General features: G+C 43.5%; 1 long non-coding RNA gene across 1 annotated transcript in view; it reads left to right on the forward strand.

Moving 5' to 3' along the window:
• LOC109285181 (uncharacterized) overlaps positions 1-13595 on the forward strand; it is a 187289-nt gene that overhangs the window by 122831 nt on the left and 50863 nt on the right. The window lies entirely within an intron of this gene.

The following is a 13595-nucleotide window of genomic DNA, read 5'->3' on the forward strand; positions in this document are numbered from 1 at the left end:
ATGTGGACCCTTACTTTGGCTGTATGTTAACCCTGTGAAGACCATAATGGAAAATGACTCTAGCCATTCACAACTACCACCATGCTGAAACATTTATTGGAGAAACCAGTTTATTGAAATTGGAGAAGCTACATCCCTTGTGTTTTCTTATATCTAGTTATTTATTCCATTTTGGATGGTTTCACCCCAAGCATTGTAGAGGTTAAGAATGCAAGGATGTATATAGTTGTCTACAAAATTACATTTTCATTGTGAATAGGTCAACCAATTTGATGGGTATAAAGAAAAGGGGTTTCCTTATCTTATAGTTCAGAAAGTTGGAATATGAGAAGACAAATTTCTTTGCTTTTTATCTCATTTATCTGTGCCACTTTTAGATTCATCTTCACTTGCAGTTTTACATGAAGTCCAAAATTGTGGCTCAGCATGGTAATTTCTAAATCTGAATGGTGGCATTGTTTTATTGTTTTTTTTATACCAAGATTTGTTAACAAAAATAGTTTACTGTCCCATTATATTCATACAAATATAAGCTTTAAAGCAGAATAACTTTGTGGAAAAGTATTTAATGTTTACAGGTGAGCTTAACAGAAATAAGGCAATAAGAAAATGAATGTAACCTATAAAACTCCTGCCCCTTCTGCTGGGCACTGGTTGGCAGCAAAAAGGGTTGGGTTCACATTTTGGGGTAACTAAATATGTTTTACCTTGGCTTGAACCCCCACCCAGACCACCTTGGAAACTAAATGAATGCCTAGGGTGTCCCACATAAACAAAATCCTGTAACAAGCAGTATAAACAGAAACACCCACATTTATTACAGGGAATAAAACAAAACAAAAGAAAACATTAAATATAAGTTTAAAACACTGTTACTAAAAAGCAGTCTATGGGTAGCACCCTCTTGGGGAGGTGTCACTCATGCCCAGGCAGTTTGGGACTTGGGGCTCCCCCGTGGGTAGTTCTGGGGGTGCCCTTATACCAGCCCTTCAGCAATGGGCTGGAGCGGGGGGCCCGCACCAGAGAGTCCTATAAGCTGCTCCTTGGATTCACTGCACCACGGGGAACTACCCAAGAGCATGGGTCCTTCTGAATTGCAAGGGGCTCCATTGTTCCTGGAGACGTGGTAGAGCACCGACCTCCACTGCTGCGTGGTGGCTTTGAGGGATTAACTGTGGCTTTCGTCAGCAAACCGCACCCCAAAATTCCTAGTCCCAATCCCAGCTCTGCTGGGCAGAAAACTTCAAAAGAACTTGAAGGGAAGGTCAGGCCTATCTTGGCTTGGGCCTGAACTACAGCTAGTGCCCAACCATACTGCTTGGTTGGGACATAAACTGCAAAAGTGACAAAAAGAGACCTGGGCCTATCTCGCTGGGCCTGGACTGGGCAGCAAAAAGCTGGCCAGGCCTTTGCTGCAGAGGCCTGGACAAACAATAAGTAGTGCCGGGTCTCACCCTGATCCAAATCTGCCAGCCAAACATATGGCTGGGGTTCAGTCACACAGCTAGGCTGAAACACAATAGCTGTGAAACAGCAAAAAGGGCCCAGGCCTGTGGCTGCAGCCTAGACATCCAGTCTTAGCTATACCATTATGCTGAGACACTACAATTATAAAACCGAGGAGCCAGTAACTGCCAGGACCTGCTCCTGTGCAGTTTGCTCCAGGGATTAATACCCCTACTCACCAAAAAAAAAAAAAGGGGAAAGAGGGAGGAAATAGGAGTTTGAAACTCCCAGACAAACTTTCTCTCCCTGTACCTGAGACTTTCCCATATCATACCATTTGCTCACCTCTCCTGTGAAGAGGTGGGGAGACCCTCCCCATCCCTCCATGGGGAACAGGCTTTCTGGCTCCCAATTCAGCTGTGCAACTCTCAGCAGCCCCAGGAGAAAAAGAGAGAAATCTTAGTTGAGTTGTTCTTATATACCTGGTGTAATATCCCCCAGGTCTTGTCCAGTTAGGAAGTGCCACAGTCCAGCCTCTCTCTTACTCAATCTGCACATGTGGACACATGCACATGCACACAGACACACACTACACAACCCCAATGTGTACATGGGTGTTATACTCCTACTGATTTTATTGGGGTCAGGATTCCTCTGCAAGTATCTGTAGTAGACTATTCAGAATATTGAGACAAATGAAGTTAGTGAACATGGCTGAAAGCAGGCCTAGATGTCAACAGATAATGAAATGAGGTTGGTAATACGGGTTTCCCTCGACTTATGCTATACCTGCATTCCTGAAGAATGGCGCATAAATCGAATTTGCATAAAGTGAACCCAGTTTATAATGTAGCAAATAGGGATAGGTTCCCATGGTGGTGAGGGAGGGAGGGAGTGAGGCTGGGACTAGGGAAGGGGCGGGGGGATGGGTGCCACTCCCAGGGCTCCACAAGGCAGCGAAGCAGAGAGAACAGAGCAGCACTTACACAGCCCTGGCTGCAGTGGCCCCGGGAGTGGCCAGCGCCAGCTACCTACAGCTACTGGGCTGCACTGTGCTCTGCCTGTCCCCTATCACCTCTGCTCCTGGGCTGCACCGTGCCCTGGTGCAGGCAGCTGGTGTCAGCTGGTTCTGGGGCCTTTGTAGCCGGGGTTGGGGTGAGTGCTACACCCTGTGCTGCCTGGGGCTCCGCTTGTTCAATACAGCTATATTGAAATATAACCTATAAAACTCCTGCAACCCTTCTGCTGGGCACTGGTTGGCAGCAAAAAGGGCTGGGTTCACATTTCGGGGTAACTAAATATATTTTACCTTGGCTTGAGCCCCCACCCAGACCACCTTGGAAACACTAAATGAATGACTAGGGTGTCCCACATAAACAAAATCCCGTCACAAGCAGTATAAACACAAACACCCACATTTATTACAGGGAATAAAACAAAACAAAAGAAAACATTAAATATAAGTATGTGTATACACCACTTGCTTCTCAGACCTTAGAGAAATTTGGAAGTCAGTCAGAGGATGCCTTGGAGTCTGATCTGTCTTCTTCCTGAAGTGTCTCTGATTTCCTGATGGCTAACTGTGTAAGTAGCATGTTTTCTGAACTCGCTCAAGAAGGTGCGTTTTTCATGTGGAGATGACGGCAGACATTCCACCATGAAAGGGAAATTGAACTGATTTCCACGTAAAGAATAAATTAATCCTTCCTAAGGAACATGAAGAGCTGAGGGGCACAAGGACTTTCTATGCAGGACCTGATGCAAAACCAACTGAGTCTTTCCACTGACTTCAGTTACTTAGGGTCAGATAGGCGGGATCACCAGACCCACAACGGTACTTGGGTGCCTAACTCCTATGGATTTCAATGGGAATTTAGACACCTAAACATGTGTGAGACTGCAGACCTTAGTAAATCATGCACATGGTTGCTGGAGTTTGATAATATAGTTATTGATTTCAGTCCAATCAACACAAAGAATAAATTCCGACCTGAGTGTTGTACCATTTTTGGTTGGGTTTTCCAACTAGTTGTTTGAATTCAGCGTTGATCCTGGGTACAAGGAAAGCATACAGTTCTTAGGTTTCATTTTGGATTTTGATCTTTTGCCTTCATAGACTTCAGAAGAGATTCCCACCTCAAATGAAGGTCACTAAATCAGAACCATGTCTGTGTACATTAAATTCACTCAAGCAAAGTGTTGACCAGCAGGCTGACTATGAGAACAGTCCTGGTCCTTTCCGTTAGTGGAACTGTTCCCTCCTCATTGACGCTTTTCTAGAAGCTCTGTTTTGCAGAAATGTAGCACATGGCTTTAGAACACACAAACTGAACACAACATCGTTGTTTGATTCCCCTTCCCCCATGCTCTGATGAATTTACACGGGGATTCATTGATTTACTTTGTGAAATTTGTAAGAGAGGAAATTACTTAGAGATCTGAAAGTGTTGGATGGAAGAGACAAATAGCCATGCTGAAATATATTTATCAAATGATAATACAAACCCTAGAAATACATATAGATTAGTGGGAACTTATATTTCCTGTCTGAGAAGGTATTGAATTCTCAGCCAGTGAACAGTTGTGAGGGAAACGGGAAGGGGGAGAATTTCCCTGGTTCCCCCCCTTTACAAATAAATTGTGGGACCACACAACTTTTCGCAAGTATCTCTCCATCTGAGCTCCCTTTGCAAGGAGAGAGGCTCACAATCTTACATTCTTCACCCGTTTCGGAAGTAATGCACTTGATTAAGATTAAGATTTAGTTAAGGTTTTTTTTTCTCAGTAGAGAACAAGTCATCCTTACAGCTGAGAGCAGGATCACTGCAAGGAAGTCCTAGTCACTGATTGTTTCAATTACATGGATTGTAATAATACACCTAAAGACGGGCTGTTTCTGATCTAACGAGAGCCACATTTCCCTTCATATAACTCCACGGATTTCAATGGGGTTGCTGAATTACATCAGTGAGAGAAGAGGATCTGGTCCAGTGTCAGCGACAATGTCAAGAGTTTTTCAATATTTCCATCTGCATATATACAACAGCAGAACTGTATATAATAGAGAACATAGCATCATGACTCAGTTTTTCTTACTCCTTCCTGTTAGTTGCATCTGTACGTTCCCTCAGCATGTAAGTCGCATTCGTTTGGCACAACCTTTGAATGCTAATTTTTTTTATGCATAGGTACGATAGAGGAAATATATGTGAGGTAAGGTGATAACTTTTACTGGACTATAGTTTGAAGACAGGAGACAAGTTTTCAGGCTTAAATCTTGTGTGTTATTTGCACTCCCATACCCAAATAATGGGCTTCAAATAGTTTCCTCCAATTCAGAGAGAATTCTGAATTCCCAGGAATGTGACTGAGAGAAACAAGGCTTTGGAAACGGGAACACCGTCCACATTAATAGTTAAGGTGTTTTCAACTTTCTGTCTGCATGGAGAAGTGAATGCAGGACTTTCTAGTAAAATGCAGAAGCACAGCACTGAGAGGCCCGTACTGCTGGATGTAAAGGAGAATCTGAACTAGGTGTAATAGACCTTCAGCATTGTCTCGCCTGTTGCTAGCTGGAGGTCTGAAAAAGGATCTGATTTAATTTCTCCTCTGAGTAACACCTACTAAAGATTCTATTTTAGTACCCTTTGCCATTGTGATTTTCTATGCTGGGCCTGTCACATATGCTAGGACAAAATATCTAGGACTGTATAGAAGTATCTTTCTATCATATGTGCTGTCCTCCGCTGATAACTGCATATGGTGCTTGAATTTATCATGCTACCATGTTACATTTCATGGGCTGTCTCCAACTAGGCCCCATCACAATATAGCAGCCAAGTGATTTAAAAGCACAAGAGACAGCAGGCAGCTGGAACTAGCCCCTACCTTTGTTATTCATAGACTTCATAGACACTAGGGCTGGAAGGGACCTCGGGAGATCATTGAGTCCAGCCCCCTGCCTCAAGGGCAGGAAGTCAGCTAGGGTCAAAGGATCCCAGCAAGATAAGTGTCCAAACACTTCTTAAAGGAGTCCAGAGTAGGTGCTTGCACCACCTCAGGGGGGAGCCTATTCCAGGCCTTGGGGGCTCAGACAGTAAAGACGTTTTTCCTTATGTCTAGCCTAAAATGGTCTTGGAGGAGTTTGTGTCCGTTGGGTTTGTTGGGTTTATTATTATTTTATATTTAAGTAGTGGCCAGGAGGCCTATTTATGGGCCAGGACCCTGTGTGCTGTGCAAACATAGAACAGTAAGACAGTCCCTGTCCTAAGGAACTGTATGTACACTGAATGTAAGATTCAGCAGGTGGTCCTGATGGATGGAGGAACTGAAGGAGAATATGACACAGTAATGGTCTGCATGATAGGCATTGGTCTTGGCACACCAGTGGCCTAAATGTTGTTTCATTTTGTGTTGCCATCACTGCAAAGGATATGTTTATGGGCAGGTGCAGAAAGGGAGGAAGTGTAAAAATGCTCATTTGAAAATGCAACAAGTGGGCAAGGGAAGCCGGTACCTGTGGGAAGGAGGGAGGTGAGCTTGGTTCTAATGCAGATCAGGGCAATATAGCTGACTGTATGAAATATGGTGGACTATAAAGCATATTGTAAAAGCTTGTCATCAGCGTAATAGCCCAGAAAACCTTGGTATAGTTTCAAAGTACACAGTGAAGTTAAAGGCATGAGTTCAGTTTAAAACTAGCCAATAACCATGTTCCTAGAGTTGGTTAAGAAGGTCTTTTGAGCTGTTGTTTCTGAGATGGGTCAGAAGGGCAATAAAATTAGAAGCATGGAAATAGGAAGCTAACCCACGTTTAATTTGCTATATAAGCCTGGTGCTGCATGAGTTCAATTCATGCTGTCCTAAGAATATCTTTTAAATAGAGCCCGCCACTAAATTTGTCCTTCCTAAGAAAAACTCAGTTAAACTGAATGGGATTTACAATGAAGTCACCCTCAGTGCTGTTCATGTAGTTCAGGCTCCTGAGGTCAAAGCTGGCTTTGTAAATCCACTGCGGCAGAAAATGGTTCTTAATGCTTCATTGTTGCTAATAGAGTGCAATTGCCCCATGTGTGATTAAAAAAATAAAAAGGTACAATAATCATGGAGATTTGAAGACAAGAAAGAAACATTTGTATGTTTGCTTATGTGTGGAAATGTTCCCTTCCGAAAACCTTGCAGCTAATCTTTTTAGCCATGGCAGGAATAGTCAGAACTGTAGCCTGGATTCAGTACCTGAGGGAAATGATGACTAACAGGCTCAACAGAGTTTTTTGTTTGGAGGGTATGCTTAAACTTTTGGATGGGGTACCAGCTGTTCCTTTGAACAATGCCGTCCTTATGATTCAGATCATGGAGGTTGTGTTGTAACCAAACTAAACTGATTATTTCCCTCCATCACTTACTAAAAAAATTATGGAAAGAAACTTTAGGTGGGCCTGAAAGATAGGGGAGCCTCTAAAGTACTTGTGAATCAGTTTTCCTGGTATAACTGCATCCACATGTGAATTTATTGAAAACATATGTGACTTTGATAAAAGATTACATTTAAAGAAGGGGCTAGAGCAGGGCTACAGACAACAGGGTACTGTGTTTCATCAAACATTGAGCTACACAGTTTCAAATGTTTCATGTTAACAGAAAATGTTTAGATGATTTTAAACAGTGCAGTACTCCGTTTCCATTGGCTAGCTTATCACAGAGCCCTTATGAGTGTTTCCCTTACAGCATAATCCACCAGTGCCATTGATTGGGTTGCTTGCTAGGGGGAAGAAAATAAAGTTACCATGTATTTCCTAGGAAGCATGGTGTTGTACATTTGCAAGGTTTAGGGCTAGCTGAACTATCTGGGGAAAAGAAAGAACACAAATATAACTTGCCCAAAGATTCATGACTGAACCATCATAAACTTGTCTTGTGAAAATGTTATAATTATTGCAGTTTCTTTTAACCTAATGTCAAAGGGTACTTGGTATAAATTCAGAAGATCAAGATTTTAAGCAGAACTGAAGCTATTGTTTCTAGTAACTAATAGACACTGGAGGTCATGAACCTGTTCAGGGGAAACAAGACCTTTCAGCTAGCTAAGGTCCAGATAATGGAAGCGTTATTGCAAGCAATCCATTTAAAGCATTTTCTTCACGTTGCATTTATGATAAAATTGATGAATACCGTATTTAAGGAATGAGCTAACATTCTTTGTGCACCCAGAGCTCTTTGGGAGTTTTGTGGATAGCAGGATCGTTTATGATTTGTATTATCAGGAATTTATGAACAGCTCTCCTGGCAATCTATGATGTTTAAAAAGAAATGCAATATATTAATCTAATACTCAAGACACCGCTCTTATAAAAAATGTTACTCCCAGAGATGAAAATTTTGCTTGTGGTTATTGAGTGAGATCCTATATCCACTGAAGTCGAAAGAAAGATTCTGATTTGGATTGAGCTGTGGGCAAGTAGATACCTTTGGATTCTGGTGGCTGAGCACTGTTCCTAGAGCCAAGGCGGTCATATGCTTGAAATCTACCCAGCTTGGCAACTCTTGTTCACTTCTGCTGACAATTGAGCCTGAGCAGAAGGTCAGGATGGGTCATTTGTTACCTACAGCAGCTACTCCCTAGCTGGCTTTTGTGAGAGAAGGCTGAGTACCATAGTAGGGCTCGTGGCCTTTTAACACTGCCCTATGCAGAGTTATTGCCCAGGGTACAGAGCTGCTGTGTTAGACTTCTGGCATAAGGAAAGGAAAGATTATGCTGACAACGAAACTGCATACAAAGCTGGTTCTTCTGCACTCCATTTCTGCACCTCATGCTGCTGTCAGCAAAGTATGTGTGTCTTCTTACTGTAAGCTTATCAGTGGCTAGTGTCTTCCAATATGGTTTGGATCCCCTTAGCTTCCAGTTTTGCATATTATTGCAATATAAAAATATGATTATTATTGTTGCTATATGGGCTACAGAAAAAACAAAGGAGTAGCATCATCTGGTTTGTTACAGTTGAACCTTCATTAAGAACTGTAACTTAACTACAGAAAACCAAGGGCTTTGCAACCAAGAGGAGATGACTTACAAATCCTACATGTGGACTTTCTTCCAAACAGGAGAAAAACGAGATGTCAATTTCTGTGATGCTAGATAAATTACTCCTCTTGTTTATTGTATCAGTTTTGTTTTAAGGAAATGTGGTTTGTGATTATTTGTTTTGGACAAATGAATAATCCCTGCATTCCCCAAAGCCTCTAAAGTATTTCCCACTGGCAAGCAAAATGCTCATTAGTGATCTTTCTTTGAATCTATGGTGAGCATCATTGTTTAATTTTGCGAAATGAAGACATTGCCTTGAGGGTCTCTGTTTCTTTCACAGGCGGCCTTTTGGATCCAGTGAACTTTTTTAGAAGTAAAATATGCATATAATAGTAATGGATAACAACAAACTTAATTCAGTGAAAGTTAAATTTACAGGGGTTGCACCCACCTCAGTCCTTATAAGCATGGAAGGAAGAAGTTAAGGGGAAAGATTTCTCTGTTTCTATATTCCTGTTGCCTAAAACATTATCAATAACACCCTCTGACATACCATAAAATGTTCATAGACTAAAAGGGCAGCAGGGACCATTTCGGTCATACAGCCTCATCTTCTGCATAGCCCAGCCTTAAGTTAATGATTCTATTTCTGTTAAATTAGAGCGTGACTTCTGGAACAATAAAAAAATCCAGTCTTGATACAAACATTTCCAGTGATGGTGACTTCACCACAGCCTTTTGTAAGTTTTTCCACTGTTTAATTGTGCCTGGCTTCTAGACTGAATGGATCTATCTTCAGCTTCCAGACATTGTGCCTAGTTAGAGCTCTGTCTGTTAGACTGAAGATTCCTGATTTAGTGAAGTGTTGTTTCCCGTGTAGGTACTTACAGGCTGAGGTCAAGTCACCCCTTAATCTTCTCTCTGTTAAACTGAGCAGATGGAGCTTTCAAGCTAACCGATATAAGGCATAATTTTGAATCCTTTAACCAGTCATTTCTTTGTATCCTCCTCATCTTACCAATGTGATTCTTGGACTGCGGATGCCAGAATAGAATCTGTATTCCAGGAATGACTGTATGGTGCTAGATACAAAGATAATGGAACCTCCCTATTCCTACTTCATTATTTCCCTTTTCATATAACCAAGAATTACATTAGCTTGTTTTGCCATAGCATCACACTGGGTGCATCTACACATTCATTTGATCCAGCCCAAGTTTACTCTGGTGTAAGCTACTCTGGAGTTAGAACTTTTGGGCAGGCGTTGACTCATGCGGAGATTAGGGAGCAGATTTCCTGCTCTTTGCACCAAATTTCCTGCAGCCCTGTGATTGGCCCCTGCTGCCACCAGGGGGAGCTCTAGGCTTCCCCTGGGTGCTAGCCCAGAGGCTGGCAGGGAGCAGTGGGCCAAGAGACAGCTCTCTTCTAGCCCCAGGGGGCTGCCTGCTGCTGGGGAGGGGACAATGTTCCCCTGCCTTGGCATGAGGGATCTCCTGGCCCGGCTCTCTGATCAGGGGCAAGAGACTTGGAAAGAGCTGCAGGGGAGGGGCAGGTCTCAGCCCCCTGCCCTGATCTGCCAGCGGGGCACCTAGCAGCTAGCTTGCTGCTACCTGCTCCACCAGTGGATCGGGGCAGGGGGCTGGGACCTACCCCACCCCTGCGTCTCTTTCCAAGCCCTGTGCCTCAATCACCTAATGGGAGAATGGGGCTGTGACCTGTCTGTGACCAGGACAGCTCCCAGCCCCTGCCTTGCACGCTGGCCAGAAGCTGAGCAGCTTGGTCCCCACACAGGTCTGTGAGCATGGAGCTGGGCAGAAAGACCAGGCTGGGGAGCTTGTTCTCTGCCCAGCTCCGTGAGTGTGGAGCAAGTTGTTACTCCACCAGGGAGCACCTAGCACCAGTCCTGGGACTGCGGGGCCAGTGCTGGGAGATAAGGGTCCCACAGCATTATTGCAAGCAAGCTGAAGAAGTGTGGGTTGGATGAATGGATTGTAAGGTGGATAGAAAGCTGGCTGGATCGACATGCTCAACAGATCAATGGCTCAATGTCTAGCTGGCAGTCAGTATCAAATGGAGTGTCCCCAGGGGTTGGTCCTGAGGTCGGTTTTGTTTAATATCTTCCTTAACGATCTAGAAGGTGGGATGGAGTGCACCCTCAGGAAGTTGCAGATCACACCAAGCTGGGAGATGTAGTAGTTACACTGGAGGGTAGGGCTAGGGTTCGGAGTGACTTAGACAAATTGGAGGACTGGGCCAAAAGAAATCTCATGAGGTTCAACAAGGACAAGTGCAAAGTCCTGCACTTAGGATGGAACAATCCTATGCACTGCTATAGCTTGAGGACTGCCTGGCTAAGTAGCAGAAAGGGACCTGGGAGTTACAGTGGACAATGAGATTGGTATGAGTCAGCAACATGCCCACGTTGCCAAGAAGGCTGACAGCATACTGGGCTGCATTAGTAGAAGCGTTGTCAGCAGATTGAGGGAAGTGACTATTCCACTCTATTGTGCACTGGTGAGGCCACATCTGGAGTACTGTGTCCAGTTTTGGGCTCCCCACTGTAGAAAGGCTGTGGACAAGTTGGAGAGAGTCAAGCTGAGTGCAATAGAAATGGTTCAGGGGCTGGGGCCCACACACTGCACAGCTTAGAGGGAAAGCTGCTCGTAAATGTGGCCTTTCAAGTGCCCGCTCCATGCGGAGTGCCTCTGGACGTTGGTCCTGCCTCAAAGTGCCACAAGGTTGTGCACCTCCTGTTGAGTCCAGTTGGGACCCTGGGCACTTGGGGTGGGCATGGGCAGAGCTAGGGCTCGATGGGGACGATGTGCTGGACATGCTCTTCATGCCGGCTCTCTGGGCACCCGCGCAGTTGTCCCTGAGATGCTGGCCTTGGAAGGCTGCCAGCAGCACCCAGGACAGGGGCATGGCCAGGGATGGGGAATCACGTGGCAGAGGTGCTTCAGCACAGTGCCTGCAAAGAGACAGAGCTGGGTTTGAGGAGCAGTGTAGAAAGCAGGGCCATAGAGAGCAAGGCCAGCAGACCTGCAGGGAATCTCAGGGTTGCAGCCCTTTGTAGTACTCACCTGTGGCCAAGGAGAAGCTCCGGGTCCTGTCTAGGGGGGCCTGGGTCCTGTCTAGGGGGGCACATAGGACCTGATGGGCTCCTGCAGACAGCACTAGCTCCTTCAGGCTCCTTGTGCTGTGTGCCCAAAGGCACAAAATGGCTGGAAGCTTTTATAGCTTGCAGCTAGGGGCTTCCAGAGAGCAGCTCAGCCCTGGAGAAGGAGAGGCGGCCAGCCAGGAGCCTTCGTATGTGCTTTAAGGCACTTTAACTAATTGCACTTAAATTTGATACTTGCTTTATGCGCGCAATTAGCCTAAAATTGCCATTTTTAAGGCACATCAAAGGGTAATGGGCATTAAAATCCCACATTTAGACATGCCCACTGTGTACTGTATTTGGTGTTAGCATTTTGGAAGATGAGATTTGAATGGCACATTGCTTTAATTTGGGAGTGGGAGACTATGCTTATAATTGGGCCTTTAAATAAAACATTCACTTTGGGTTTAATTAGTCTCAGTAGAGAACTCTTTGAAAATCCCTTTGACTATAAATTCTCATATTAGTTTGTATGCTCTCTGTGCTGGTAGCTTTGGTTTAAATTATACATCTTTTAGATATATTTAGCTTATTTCTTACGCTAGTTGGGAAAGAAAATGTTTGCTTTTTTTTTTTCTTTCTCAAAACACAGTTTTCTTAATTTCACCTTGCCTATCTCTGAATGCTATCATCAGTTGCTGCACTGGGGAAATCATATGATTCCCTAGTTGTCTTTGGTATTTAAATAAGATGATGGAAAATGCAACACGGGCAGCATGGGATACAACTCTGCTCTTCTGCCTTTGAGATTTGGGCATGTCACAACCATATGGCCAGCCTAGAACCTTTGAGTTCTCATTCTCTCTTCAAACAATCTTTTTAAAACCCATTTATCTTTTGGGTCACATGTTTTCATATTCATATAGTGCAATAGGTCTACTCTAAAGCCCAAAGCATTGGAGCTTTGGGTTCACATCCAATCAGAGTCTACCAAAATCATTTATTGCCATCTGCTATTTCACCTGAGTTATTGGTTCACATTAAAGTAACACCATGTCTGCTTGTATACCTACTATTTGTCTACTGAATGTTTTTAGATAACAAATATTTTGGATAATTGTCTGCTTGCTTTCTTCATCCATCAATTTGCAAGCGAGACAACTTACATTTAAGGTAAATTAAAGAAATGCACCCATCCGACATGCTTCACTGTCCTAATTTATGAAAATGAGGCAATAATATTTGACTTTTTCTCATGTGACAGTGCAACATTATTGCATCCATATTGTAAATCCTTGAGACCAGTAGATGGGAGCTGTTATTATAGTAAAGATAATATATAGCTTATATATCAGAAACTGATGTCCAGTTGTTTGACACCCTGCAAAAATTCTGCAAACCAGGTGTTTCATAGTTTGAGAAACAGTAGTCTCCCTGTTCAAGTGACCTGATCTAATCTCTGCCAACATTTGAAGGTAGACATAAGGGGAGAATTCCATCTTCTTACAATGAAGCACTGCAGATACCATAACTAAACTGCTAAAATAACTGTTTCCTATGCTTGCCTTTGATTGCTTGTGATGTCTGCTAGTCTTTTCACTTCATCTTAAATCACTAAAATAAACAGGATTTCACTCTGTACCAAAGAAGGCAGGGAGGGAATTTGCTATTAAAATTTATTCTTAAACAGACTATAGTGACATTAAAATGTATTTTGTTGATTAAATACACTAATTTAAGAGCAATGTCAGGCACTTCTGTATATGTCCATTCCCACCTGTGTCTATTGCCCCCCAACACAATAAGAAGAAATATGTTGTACAGGGATAACTCTACCATCGGTGAGAGAGGTTTCACTTCCAGCAGCATTTGTTAGCTGTCTACAGAACCTTTTACAAAGGAAAGCTCCCCTTACTGCATTTTCCATAGGGACTTTCTGCAGTAACTGGGGCGGTCTATCACTGGTCACCTCTATTCATTGTTGAAGGCTTTTCACCATCTGGACCACCTATGAGAAAATGTTTTCTT

The sequence above is a fragment of the Alligator mississippiensis genome, chromosome 3 (assembly GCF_030867095.1).
Source record: "Alligator mississippiensis isolate rAllMis1 chromosome 3, rAllMis1, whole genome shotgun sequence".
NCBI classification, from domain to species: Eukaryota; Metazoa; Chordata; order Crocodylia; family Alligatoridae; genus Alligator; species Alligator mississippiensis.